Genomic DNA, 12,834 nt, shown 5'->3' with positions numbered 1-12,834 from the left:
TGAAAACAAATATCTACACAAAAAGTTGTATGCAAATGTTTGTAGTAACATTATTCATAATAATCAAACAAATCAAATTATGAATGAATTTGAAAAAGATAGTATATATCTGTAATGAAATATTACAGAAGAGGAATGATTCTAATACATAACACATATGAACCTTGAAAATCATAACTGTACACTTTAAATGGGTGAATTTAATGGTATGTGTATGTCTCAATAAGACATTATTAAGTCACCCAGAAATTGAAAAAAAGAGAAGGAATATCTCCAAATATACAAAATCAAAACTTATATTTTTTACCTACTAGATCAACCAAAACTAAAGAGACTGAAAATTCACTGTTGATGAGGGGATGGTTCGGAAATAGACCTCTCACCACTGCTGGTAGCAGTGTGGACTGGAACAGTATTTTAAATGTGAATTTGGTAACATTTTATAATTTTAAGTATGCTTTTCCTTTGAGCCAGCAATACAGTTTCTAGAGGTTTATCCTTTAGATGCTGTATAAAAATACTTGCATGGTATACAAGGATGAAAGCATTTTCACTGCAGAGCTCTGAAAGTGAAGAACCTATGGCAGTTTCTAAGATTGTTAAATAAATTATGATGCTCCCTTACACTAGAATAAGATACCAGCATTCATTCCCATATGCTCTACCTTCTCTTCCATTATGGCTAAACTCCTAGGTAAGGCCAATGTATTCGGTCTCATCTTTGTTCAACCTCTCAAAGCACTGTACTAGTAAATAAGTCTGTGTTCTCTCTCTTACACCATCAGTGTTTCCTTATCTACTACATTCTTTGCATCAGCAGAGAACCATGCTATTATTTCCCCCCAAATTAAAATATACTAGCCCCCCAGTCTCTTAGTGATCTCTCCTTCTACTCACTGAAACTTCTCTTAAGAGTTATCCATGCTTGTTTAGAGAAGAATTTAGCAGAAACCATCAGATTTTAAATGTGTATGCCATCAGACCTAGCAATTCCACTATTAGGGATCCCTTTTAGATAAATACTTAAGAGATATTCATTTATGTTTAAGATTTTATCAGAGTAAAAGACAAAAACAAAACAGTTGTCTAGGCTCATCTAAAATTTCTTCCTTGAGCCCATTCTTTTTTTTTTTTTTTTACTGTAGATTTGTAATATATTTTATTTTATTACTTTTTTTTTTAGATTTTTTTTAGATTTTTTTTTTTAATTTTAAAATCTTTAATTCTTACATGTGTTCCCAAACATGAACCCCCCTCCCACCTCCCTCCCCATAACATCTCTCTGGGTCATCCCCATGCACCAGCCCCAAGCATGCTGTATCCTGCGTCAGACATAGACTGGGGATTCAATTCTTACATGATAGTATACATGATAGAATGCCATTCTCCCAAATCATCCCACCCTCTCCCTCTCCCTCTGAGTCCAAAAGTCCGTTATACACAGCTGTGTCTCCTTCCCTGTCTTGCATACAGGGTCATCATTGCCATCTTTCTAAATTCCATATATATGTGTTAGTATACTGTTTTGGTGTTTTTCTTTCTGGCTTACTTCACTCTGTATAATCGGCTCCAGTTTCATCCATCTCATCAGAACTGAATCAAATGAATTCTTTTTAACGGCTGAGTAATACTCCATTGTGTATATGTACCACAGCTTTCTTATCCATTCATCTGCTGATGGACATGTAGGTTGTTTCCATGTCCTGGCTATTATAAACAGTGCTGCGATGAACATTGGGGTACATGTGTCTCTTTCAATTCTGGTTTCCTCGGTGTGTATGCCCAGCAGTGGGATTGCTGGGTCATAAGGTAGTTCTATTTGCAATTTTTTAAGGAATCTCCACACTGTTCTCCATAGTGGCTGTACTAGTTTGCATTCCCACCAATAGGGTAGGAGGGTTCCCTTTTCTCCACACCCTCTCCAGCATTTATTGCTTGCAGATTTTTGGATTGCAGCCATTCTGACTGGTGTGAAGTGGTACCTCATTGTGGTTTTGATTTGCATTTCTCTAATAATGAGTGATGTTGAGCATCTTTTCATGTGTTTGTTAGCCATCTGTATGTCTTCTTTGGAGAAATGTCTATTTAGTTCTTTGGCCCATTTTTTGATTGGGTCGTTTATTTTTCTGGAATTGAGCTGCATTAGTTGCTTGTATATTTTTGAGATTAGTTGTTTGTCAGTTGCTTCATTTGCTATTATTTTCTCCCATTCAGAAGGCTGTCTTTTCACCTTGCTTATATTTTCCTTTGTTGTGCAGAAGCTTTTAATTTTAATTAGATCCCATTTGTTTATTTTTGCTTTTATTTCCAGAATTCTGGGAGGTGGATCATAGAGGATCCTGCTATGATTTATGTCTGAGAGTGTTTTGCCTATGTTCTCTTCTAGGAGTTTCATAGTTTCTGGTCTTACATTTAGATCTTTAATCCATTTTGAGTTTATTTTCGTGTGCGGTGTTAGAAAGTGATCTAGTTTCATTCTTTTACAAGTGGTTGACCAGTTTTCCCAGCACCACTTGTTAAAGAGATTGTCTTTACTCCATTGTATATTCTTGCCTCCTTTGTCAAAGATAAGGTGTCCATAGGTGTGTGGATTTATCTCTGGGCTTTCTATTTTGTTCCATTGATCTATATGTCTGTCTTTGTGCCAGTACCATACTGTTTTGATGACTGTGGCTTTGTAGTAGAGCCTGAAGTCAAGCAAGTTGATTCCTCCAGTTCCATTCTTCTTTCTCAAGATTGCTTTGGCAATTCGAGGTTTTTTGTATTTCCATACAAATCTTGAAATTAAGACTCCACCAGAAAATTACTAGAGCTCATCAATGAATATAGTAAAGTTGCAGGATATAAAATCAACACACAGAAATCCCTTGCATTCCTATACACTAATAATGAGAAAGTAGAAAAAGAAATTAAGGAAACAATTCCATTCACCATTGCAACGAAAAGAATAAAATACTTAGGAATATATCTACCCAAAGAAACTAAAGACCTATATATAGAAAACTATAAAACACTGATGAAAGAAATCAAAGAGGACACTAATAGATGGAGAAATATACCATGCTCATGGATCGGAAGAATCAATATAGTGAAAATGAGTATACTACCCAAAGCAATTTACAAATTCAATGCAATCCCTATCAAGCTACCAGCCATATTTTTCACAGAACTAGAACAAATAATTTCAAGATTTGTATGGAAATACAAAAAACCTTGAGCCCATTCTAATTGGGCTTTCATCCCCACTATTCCTCATAAACTGCCTGTTGAGGTCAGGACTTGCTAAATTCAAAAATCAATTCTCAAAACAATTCTACAAAAAGCCAAGATAACAGTGTCCAAATGTACAGCTAACTGATATGACTTATCAAAGTTAAACTTTAAGACTTCTAGACAAATGAAATGGACTATATACGCTTCAGATAACCTCTCGAAAATACTACTTTCAACTGAGTTTTGAGGTTTTATCAAAATAGTAGTGAGTTGGAGTACAGATTTTCTCTCTTGCTACTTTAACAGTCAAATGAACTGAGGGAAATGTTGACATATTCTTATGAAGTTGAGATGCAGCTGTCTGAATACACTTACACTTCAAATGTAGAACAAAGGTAAGATTTCCCCAGATCAATAATTTTGCAACTAGCTAACATACAGGCTAACTATTAAGGCACCAAAATTACAGGATGTAGAACATGGCTCCAATTGTTTTAGCCTGTAAAAGATGTAGAGAAAGAATTGCTAAGATCCCTCCTCAGCCATCTTTCCATAGAGCGGGGGGGGGGGGGGGGGGGGGGGAACCTTGATAAAGAATCATAAAATCTATAACTTTAATTAATATAGCTTTGCAATAAACACTTCAAGATAAATTGAAGATGTATTTTAATTTGAAGGATCTATGTCAAATTTTGGAGAAGGCAATGGCACCCCACTCCAGTACTCTTGCCTGGAAAATCCCATGGACGGAGGACCCTGGTAGGCTGCAGTCCATGTGGTCGCGAAGAGTCGGACACGACTGAGCGACTTCACTTTCACTTTTATGCATTGGAGAAGGAAATGGCACCCCACTGCAGTGTTCTTGCCTGGAGAATCCCAGGGACGGGGGAGCCTGGTGGGCTGTCGTCTATGGGGTTGCACAGAGTCGGACACGACTGAAGCGACTTAGCAGCAGCAGCAGCAGTATGTCAAATTTATGACAATGCTTATCCCTGAGTGATGTAAATGATTCCTATCCAAGAAATTTAAAGTCTGGGTATAAGAATCAATAAATGATCAAATAAATATATACTATTCCTAAAGATTTATCCACAACATGACGATAAGGAGATTCAATGATCCGATTTTTCAGAAAAGTCTAAATTTGAATTTTATCAAGAAGGAAGCTATAAAAAAAATTTAGACAAAATTCCAGGTAAACTAACACATGCATAATTTGGGGGTAAGTAAAGGCTGTGCTTTTTTTAAATTATTTTAAATATAAAGTGATAAACTATACTCTGGATCCAGCAATGATTAGTCAATGACTGTGCACAAATTTGGAGAAGGCAACGGCACCCCACTCCAGTACTCTTGCCTGGAAAATCCCATGGGCGGAGGAGCCTTGTAGGCTGCAGTCCATGGGGTCGCGAAGAGTCGGACATGACTGAGCGACTTCACTTTCACTTTTCACTTTCATGCATTGGAGAGGGAAATGGCACCCCACTCCAGTGTTTTTGCCTGGAGAATCCCAGGGATGGGGGAGCCTGGTGGGCTGCCGTCTATGGGGTCGCACAGGGTCGGACAGGACTGAAGTGACTTAGCAGTGCATAAATTATCAAAGTTTAGCTTAAACATTTAAATGAAATGTGCAGTCATAACTTGAGAATAGCACAGAGCAACACAGGATCTACAACATTCAGAGAAGTCAGTGGATGGCGACTCCACCAGTGAAATTAAAAGACACCTGCTCCTTGGAAGAAAAGCTATGACAAACCTAAACTGAATGTTAAAAAGTAGAGACATCACTTTGTCAGCAAAGATCCATAGAGTCAAAGCTATGGTTTTTCCAGAGGTCATGTATGGATGTGAAAGCTGGACAGTAAAGAGCGTGAGCACTGAAGAACTGATGCTTTTGAATTGTGGTGTTGGAGAAGACTCTTGAGAGTCCCTTAGAGAGCAAGGCGATCAAACCAATCAATCCAAAAGGAAATCAACCCTGAATAGTCCTTAGAAGAACTGATGCTGAAGCTCCAATACTTTGGCCACATGTGAAGAGCCAACTCATTGAAAAAGACCCTGATGCTGGGAAAGATTGAAGGCAGGAGGAGAAGCGGATGACAGGGGAGGAGGTGGTCGGATAGCATCATTGACTCAATGGATGTGAGTTTGAGTAGACTCTGAGAGATTGTGAAGGAGAGGGAAGCCTGGCGTGCTGCAGTTCATGGGGCGTCAAAGAGTCTTAGCAATGGAAAAACAGCTGAACAGTATCCTAGAGATCACTGGGATGTAATCTTCTAAATTCATTCACCAAATTCACTTGCACATAACACTGCCTCAGAATCTATCCTAAATTCTGGTTCTACCTGTCATGCTTAGATTTTCTCATGTGGATGTTTTTATTTTCATATATCTTGTTGATATTGGGAAAGGAGAGTCTTTATTTTAAAACAATAGGGAATAAGGTTTAAGTATACAAGATCTGGAGAAGGCAATGGCAACTCATTCCAGTACTCTTGCCTGGAGAATTCCATGGATGGAGGAGCCTGGTAGGCTGTGGTCCATGGGGTCACGAAGAGTCAGACATGACTGAGCGACTTCACTTTCACTTTTCACTTTCATGCATTGGAGAAGGAAATGGCAACCCACTCCAGTGTTCTTGCCTGGAGAATCCCAGGGATGGTGGAGCCTAACGGGCTGCCGTCTATGGGGTTGTACAGAGTCGGACACAACTGAAGTGACTTAGCAGCAGCAGCAGCAGCATACAAGATCCAATGTGGGCATTTGATTTCATATACAACTTACAGACATAGCCATAGTTTTTGCTGTGCATTATTGCCAGTCTTTTTCACCCATACACTGTCAGTCAGTTCAGTTCAGTCGCTCAGTTGTGTCGGACTCTGTGATCACATGGACTACAGCATGCCAGGTTTCTCTGTCCATCACCAACTCCCAGAGCTTACTCAAACTCATATCCATCGAGTCGATGATGACATCCAACCACCTTAGCCTCTGTCATCCCCTTCTCCTCCCACCTTCAATCTTTCCAGCATCAGGGTCTTTTCCAGTGAGTCAGTTCTTTGTATCAGGTGGCCAAAGTATTGGAGCTTCAGCTTCAGCATCAGTCCTCCCAATGAATATTCAGGACTGATTTCCTTTAGGATGGACTGGTTTGACCTGCTTGCAGTTTAAAGGACTTTGGAGAGTGATCTCCAACACCACAGTTCAAAAGCATCAATTCTTCAGTGCTCAGCTTTCTTCACAGTCCAACTCACATCCACGCATGACTACTGGAAAAACCAGCTTTGAATAGACAGACCTTTGTTGGCAAAGTAATGTCTCTGCTTTTTAATATGCTGTCTAGGTTGGTCATAGCTTTTCTTCCAAGGAGCAGGCATCTTTTAATTTCATGGATGCAGTTGCCATCTGCAGTGATTTTAGAGCCCCCAAAATTAAAGTCTCTCACTATTTCCATTGTTTCCCCATCTATTTGCCATGAAGTGATGGGACCGGATGCTATGATCTTCGTTTTTTGAATGTTGAGTTTTAAGCCAACTTTTTCATTCTCCTCTTTCACTTTCATCAAGAGGCTCTTTAGTTCCTCTTCACTTTCTGCCAAAAGGGTGATGTCATCTACAGATCTGAGGTTATTGATATTTCTGCTGGCAAGCTTGACTCCAGCTTGTGCTTCATCCAGCCTAGCACTTGGCATGATGTACTCTGCATATAATTTAAATGACCAGGGTGACAATATACAACCTTGATGTATTCCTTTTCCAATTTGGAACCAGTCTGTTGTTCCATGCCCAGTTCTAACTGTTGTTTCTTGGCCTGCATACAGATTTCTCAGGAGCCAGATAAGGTGTTCTTGTATTCCCATATCTCTAAGAATTTTCCACAGTTTGTTGTGATCCTCACAGTCAAAGGCTTGGCATTGTCAGCAAAGCAGAAGTAGATGTTTTTCTCAAATTCTCTTGCTTTTTTGATGATCCAACAGATGTTGGCAATATGATCTGTGGCTCCTCTGCCTTTTTTAAATCCAGCTTGATCATGTAGAAGTTCTTGGTTCACATACTGTTGAAGCCTGGCTTGGAGAACTTTGAGCATTACTTTGCTAGCATGTGAGATAAGTGCAATTGTGCGGTAGTTTGAACATTCTTTGGCATTGCCCTTCTTTGGGAGTAGAACGAAAACTGAACTTTTCCAGTCCTGTGGCTACTGCTTAGTTTTCCAAATTTGCTGCATATTGAGTGAAGCACTTTCACAGCATCATCTTTTAGGATTTGAAATAGCTCAACTGGAATCCCATCACATCCACTAGCTTTGTTCCGAGTGATGCTTCCTAAGGCCCACTTGACTTTGCATTCCAGGATGTCTGGCTCAAGGTGGGTGATAACACCATCATGGTTATCCAGGTGATGAAGATCTTTTTTATATAGTTCTTCTGGCTTCCCTGGTGGCTCAGATGGTAAAGCATCTGCGTGCAATGTGGGAGACCCAGGTTCAATCCCTGGGTCGCAAAGACCCCCTGGAGAAGAAAATGGCAATCCACTCCAGTACTCTTGCTTGGAAAATTCCATGGACAGAGGAGCCTTGTAGGCTACAGTGCATGGGGTCGCAAAGAGTAGAACACGACTGAGCGACTTCACTTCACTTCTGTGTATTTTTGCCACCTCTTCTTAATACCTTCTGCCTTTGTTAGGTCCATACCATTTCTGTCCTTTATTGTGCCCATCTTTGCATGAAATGTTTCCTTGGTATCTCCAATTTTCTTGAAGAGATCTCTAGTCTTTCCCATTCTATTGTTTTCCTCTATTTCTTTGCACTGATCATTGAGGAAGGCTTTCTTATCTCTCCTTGCCATTCTTTGGAACTCTGCATTCAAATGGGTATATCTTTCCTTTTCTGTTTTGCCTTTCACTTCTCTTCTTTTCTCAGCTATTTATAAGGACTCCTCAGACAACCGTTTTGCCTTTTTGCATTTTTTTCTTGGGATGGTCTGGATCACTGCCTCCTGTACAATGTCAGGAACCTCTGTCCATAGTTCTTCAGGCACTCTATCAGATCTAATCCCTTGAATCTGTTTGTCACTTCCACTATATAATCATAAGGGATTTGATTTAGGTCATACATGAATGATCTAGCAGTTTTCCCTACTTTCTTCAATTTAAGTCTGAATTTGGCAATAAGGAGTTCATGATCTGAGCCACAGTCAGCTCCCAGTCTTGTTTTTGCTGACTATATAGAGCTTCTCCATCTTTGGCTACAAAGAATATAATCAGTCTGATTTTGGTATTGACCATCTGGTGATATCCATATGTAGAGTCTTCTCTTGTGTTGTTGGAAGAGGGTGTTTACTATGATCAGTGCACTCTCTTGGCAAAACTCTGTTAGCCTGTGCCCTGCTTCATTTTGTACTTCAAGGCCAAATTTGCCTAGTACTCCAGGTATCTCTTGACTTCCCACTCTTGCATTTCAGTCCCCTCTATTGAAAAGGGCATCTTTTGGGGGTGTTAGTTCTAGAAGGTCTTGCAGGTCTTCATAGAACTGTTCAGTTCAGTACAGTTCTGTCGCTCAGTCATGTCCGACTCTTTGTGACCCCATGAATTGCAGCACGCCAGGCCTCCCTGTCCATCACCATCTCCCAGAGTTCACTCAGACTCATGTCCATCGAGTCCGTGATGCCATCCAGCCATCTCATCCTCTGTCGTCCCCTTCTCCTCCTGCCCTCAATCCCTCCCAGCATCAGAGTCTTTTCCAATGAGTCAACTCTTCGCATCAGGTGGCCAAAATACTGGAGTTTCAGCTTTAGCATCATTCCTTCCAAAGAAATCCCAGGGCTGATCTCCTTCAGCATGGACTGGTTGGATCTCCTTGCAGTCCAAGGGACTCTCAAGAGTCTTCTCCAACACCACAGTTCAAAAGCATCAATTCTTCGGTGCTCAGCCTTCTTCACAGTCCAACTTTCACATCCATACATGACCACAGGAAAAACCGTAGCCTTGACTAGACGGACCTTAGTTGGCAAAGTAATGTCTCTGCTTTTGAATATGCTGTCTAGGTTGCTCATAACTTTAGAATAGGAAACAGGAGTCCAAAATGGCGGTGGCTAAAAGACAAGGTAGGGAAAGCCCATGAAAACAGAACAAAGGAAGGTCTGAGGAAGGTCTGAGGACCGGAGTGAGGACTTAAGGTAGAACAAACAGCACTCCTGGCTAGCCCAATTTACATAGGGCAGGCCGGGGGGCGGGGGGAGGGACATATGAAAAGAGGAGCCAAGGGGCTCGCTCTCTCTCCTGCACGCTGGCGCAATCCTCCACTCTCTTCTCTTCATGTCTTTGGGTTGGCATGCCCTCACGCTTCGAGGCGGAGAAGGCGATGGCACCCCACTCCAGGACTCTTGCCTGGAAAATCCCATGGACGGAGGAGCCTGGAAGGCTGCAGTCCATGGGGTCGCTGAGGGTCGGACACGACTGAGCAACTTCACTTTACTTTTCACTTTCATGCATTGGAGAAGGAAATGGCAACCCACTCTAGTGTTCTTGCCTGGAGAATCCCAGGGACGGGGGAGCCTGGTGCGCTGCCGTCTATGGGGTTGCACAGAGTCGGACACGACTGAAGCAACTTAGCAGCACACTTCAAGGATGGATTCTCCTGCTATCTTCTAAATAAAATAGAGCTGTAACACTGATTTGTCTAAGAGCTATAACACGGTTTGTCCAAGACCTGAGAGCTGTGACGTGCTGAGGGCTTTAATGTCCATCACCCCAAATCTTTGTTGTGACGAGACGGAACCAAGGAGCACACACTCACCTGACAGAACCGTTCAGCTTCAGCTTCTTCAGCGTTACTGGTTGGGGCACTGACTTAGATTACCGTGATATTCAATGGTTTGCCTTGAAAACGAACAAAGATTTTTCTGTCATTTTTGAGAATGCATCCCAGTAATGCATTTCAGACTCTTTTGCTGATTATGATGGCTATTCCATTCCTTCTAAGGGATTCTTGCCCACAGTAGTAAATCTAATAGTCATCTGAGTTAAATTCACCCATTCCAGTCCATTTTAGTTCACTGATTCTTAAAATGTTGATGTTCACTCTTGCCATCTCCTGTTTGACCACTTCCAATTTACCTTGATTCATGAACCTAACATTCCAGTGCATGCCTGGGACCTTTTGTAGAAGGTCGCCATTATCTTCATTACCTCCACCATAGTTTTGGCCTGAGGTCAAACAATAGAAAATGGGATTAAAGATTTACTGAGAATGGCCCCGCCCATCAGAACATGACCCAGTTTCCCCTTCAGTCAGTGTTTCCCATCAGTTCAGTTCAGTCTCTTAGTCATGTCTGACTCTTTGCAACCCCGTGGACTGCAGCACACCAGGCTTCCATGTCCATCACCAACTCCTGGAGCTTACTCAAACTCATGTCCATCAAGTTGCTGATGCCATCCAACCATCTCATCCTCTGTTGTCCCCTTCTCCTCCTGCCTTCAATCTTTCCCAGCATCAGGGTCTTTCCAATGAGTCAGTTTGTCACATCAGGTGGCCAATGTATTGGAGTTTCAGCTTCAACATCAGTCCTTCTAATGAATATTCGGGACTGATTTCCTTTAGAATGAACTGGTTGGATCTCCTTGCAGTCCAAGGGACTCTCAATAGTCTTCATCAACACCACAGTTAAAAAGCATCAATTCTTTGGTGCTCTCCCATCAGAAAGATAAGCCAATGATCCTTATCCATTAGAGAGCAGACAAAATGAAAACCACTGTCACAGAAAACTAATCAAACTGATCACATGGACCACAGCCTTATCTAACTCAATGCTGCGTAGAGCCACCTAAGATGGATGGATAATGGTGGAGAGTTCTGACAAACATGGTCCACTGGAGAAGGGAATGGCAAACCACTTCAGCATTCTTGCCTTGAGAAACTTATGAACAGTATGAAAAGGCAAAAAATAGGACACTGAAAGATGAACTCCCCCGGTCAGTAGGTGCCCAATATACTAGTGGAGAACAATGGAGAAACGACTCCAGAAAGAATGAACAGATGGGACCAAAGCAAAAATAACACTCAGTTGCAGATGTGACTCGTGATGGTAGCAAAGTCTGATGTTGTAAAGAACACTGTCAATAGACAACAGGAAATTTATACTTCAAGGGTGTAGCTATCCACAAAGCAAACTCAGGAATTTGGGTGATCTTTGGATTATTTCAGAGATGGTAGAAGAGAAATATTCTTTCTTGAAATTTTTCAGACTATTGGTGCAAGTGCTGAGTTCCTGGGAAACTTCTCTGGAAAAAAAATCTCTTTTCTTTCTCGCCAGATGTTAGGACAGAGAAGGAAATGGCAATCCACTTCAGTATTCTTGCCTGGAAAATCCCATGGACAGAGGAGCCTGGTGGCTGCAGTCCATAGGCTCACACAGAGTCAGACATGACTGAAGTGAATAAGCAGCAGCAGAAAATGTTAGGAATGAATGTATTTCCACACCTAATGTGTCCTTCAATGTACCTTCTAGTGGAGCAAAAGTCCTGATTCCTCCTCTGCCCCTGTACTCCATCCCACATATTTCAGAGCAGGACCCTTCTTTGTCCCTTGATTCACTTCTCCCTCTCATGTCCTGGGCATATTTGGGTCAATTCACACTTCTTTCCTCTTCTAGGAATCTACCTGTCCAGAGAGTATATGTTCTGACATGTTTTCAGAAATAAAGCAAACTCAGCAATAAAGGCTCCCCGTGTGGGGAGGGGGAGAAGGGAAAATGGACAGGTAGTTGCCCGGGTAGTTGTGGCAGAGTAGTGAGTCTACCTAACTGTCTGTGTTTGTCATTTTTACTGCCCACAAACTATGTCCTCCAACCTAGCCTTTATCTATATCAACTCCCTATTTGTCTCTCAGTTGGCTGAAAATTCAGCTAGGAGGAAGGGGGCACATAAATGGTTGATGTACTGAAACTCAAGACCAACATGGAATCCTTCCTAGGGTTTTACAAAACTATATCTGCTCGACCACATCAGCTAACTGATATAATATGAGGGTTTTAGATACAAGTAGGATTCTCTGACTAGCATTATTCAGAAATATTTCCAATTATCTACTATTTTGCCTCTGAAGATATATCTTTAAAGCTACATTAGTAAGTAGAAATAAGTTGTTAGCTTTCAACTGATATTTTAATAATAGAAGTTAACCTTAAACAGTAATTTAAAGAACTGGCCTACTATACAGAGTGAAGTAAGTCAGAAAGAGAAAGATAAATATTGTATTCTAATACATATATACAGAATCTAGAAAAACCGTACTGAAGAATTTACTTACAGGGCAGCAATGGAGAAACAGACACAGAGAATAGACTTATGGACATGGAGAGAGGGGAGGAGAGGGTGAGATGAATGCAAAGAATAACATGGAAACTTATACTACCAAATGTAAAATAGATAGCCAACAGGAATTTGCTGTATGGCTCAGGAAATTCAAACAAGGGCTCTGTATCAACCTAGAGGGTTGGGATGGGGAGGGAGATGAGAGGGAGGTTCAAAAGGGAGGGGATATATGTATACCTATGGCTGAGTCATAGAACCACATAGAACTGGACATGGAACAACAGACTGGTTCCAAATAGGAAAAGGAGTACGT

Source organism: Budorcas taxicolor, chromosome 6 (assembly GCF_023091745.1).
Source record: "Budorcas taxicolor isolate Tak-1 chromosome 6, Takin1.1, whole genome shotgun sequence".
NCBI lineage: Eukaryota > Metazoa > Chordata > Mammalia > Artiodactyla > Bovidae > Budorcas > Budorcas taxicolor.
Note: the sequence above shows the minus strand (reverse complement) of the source record.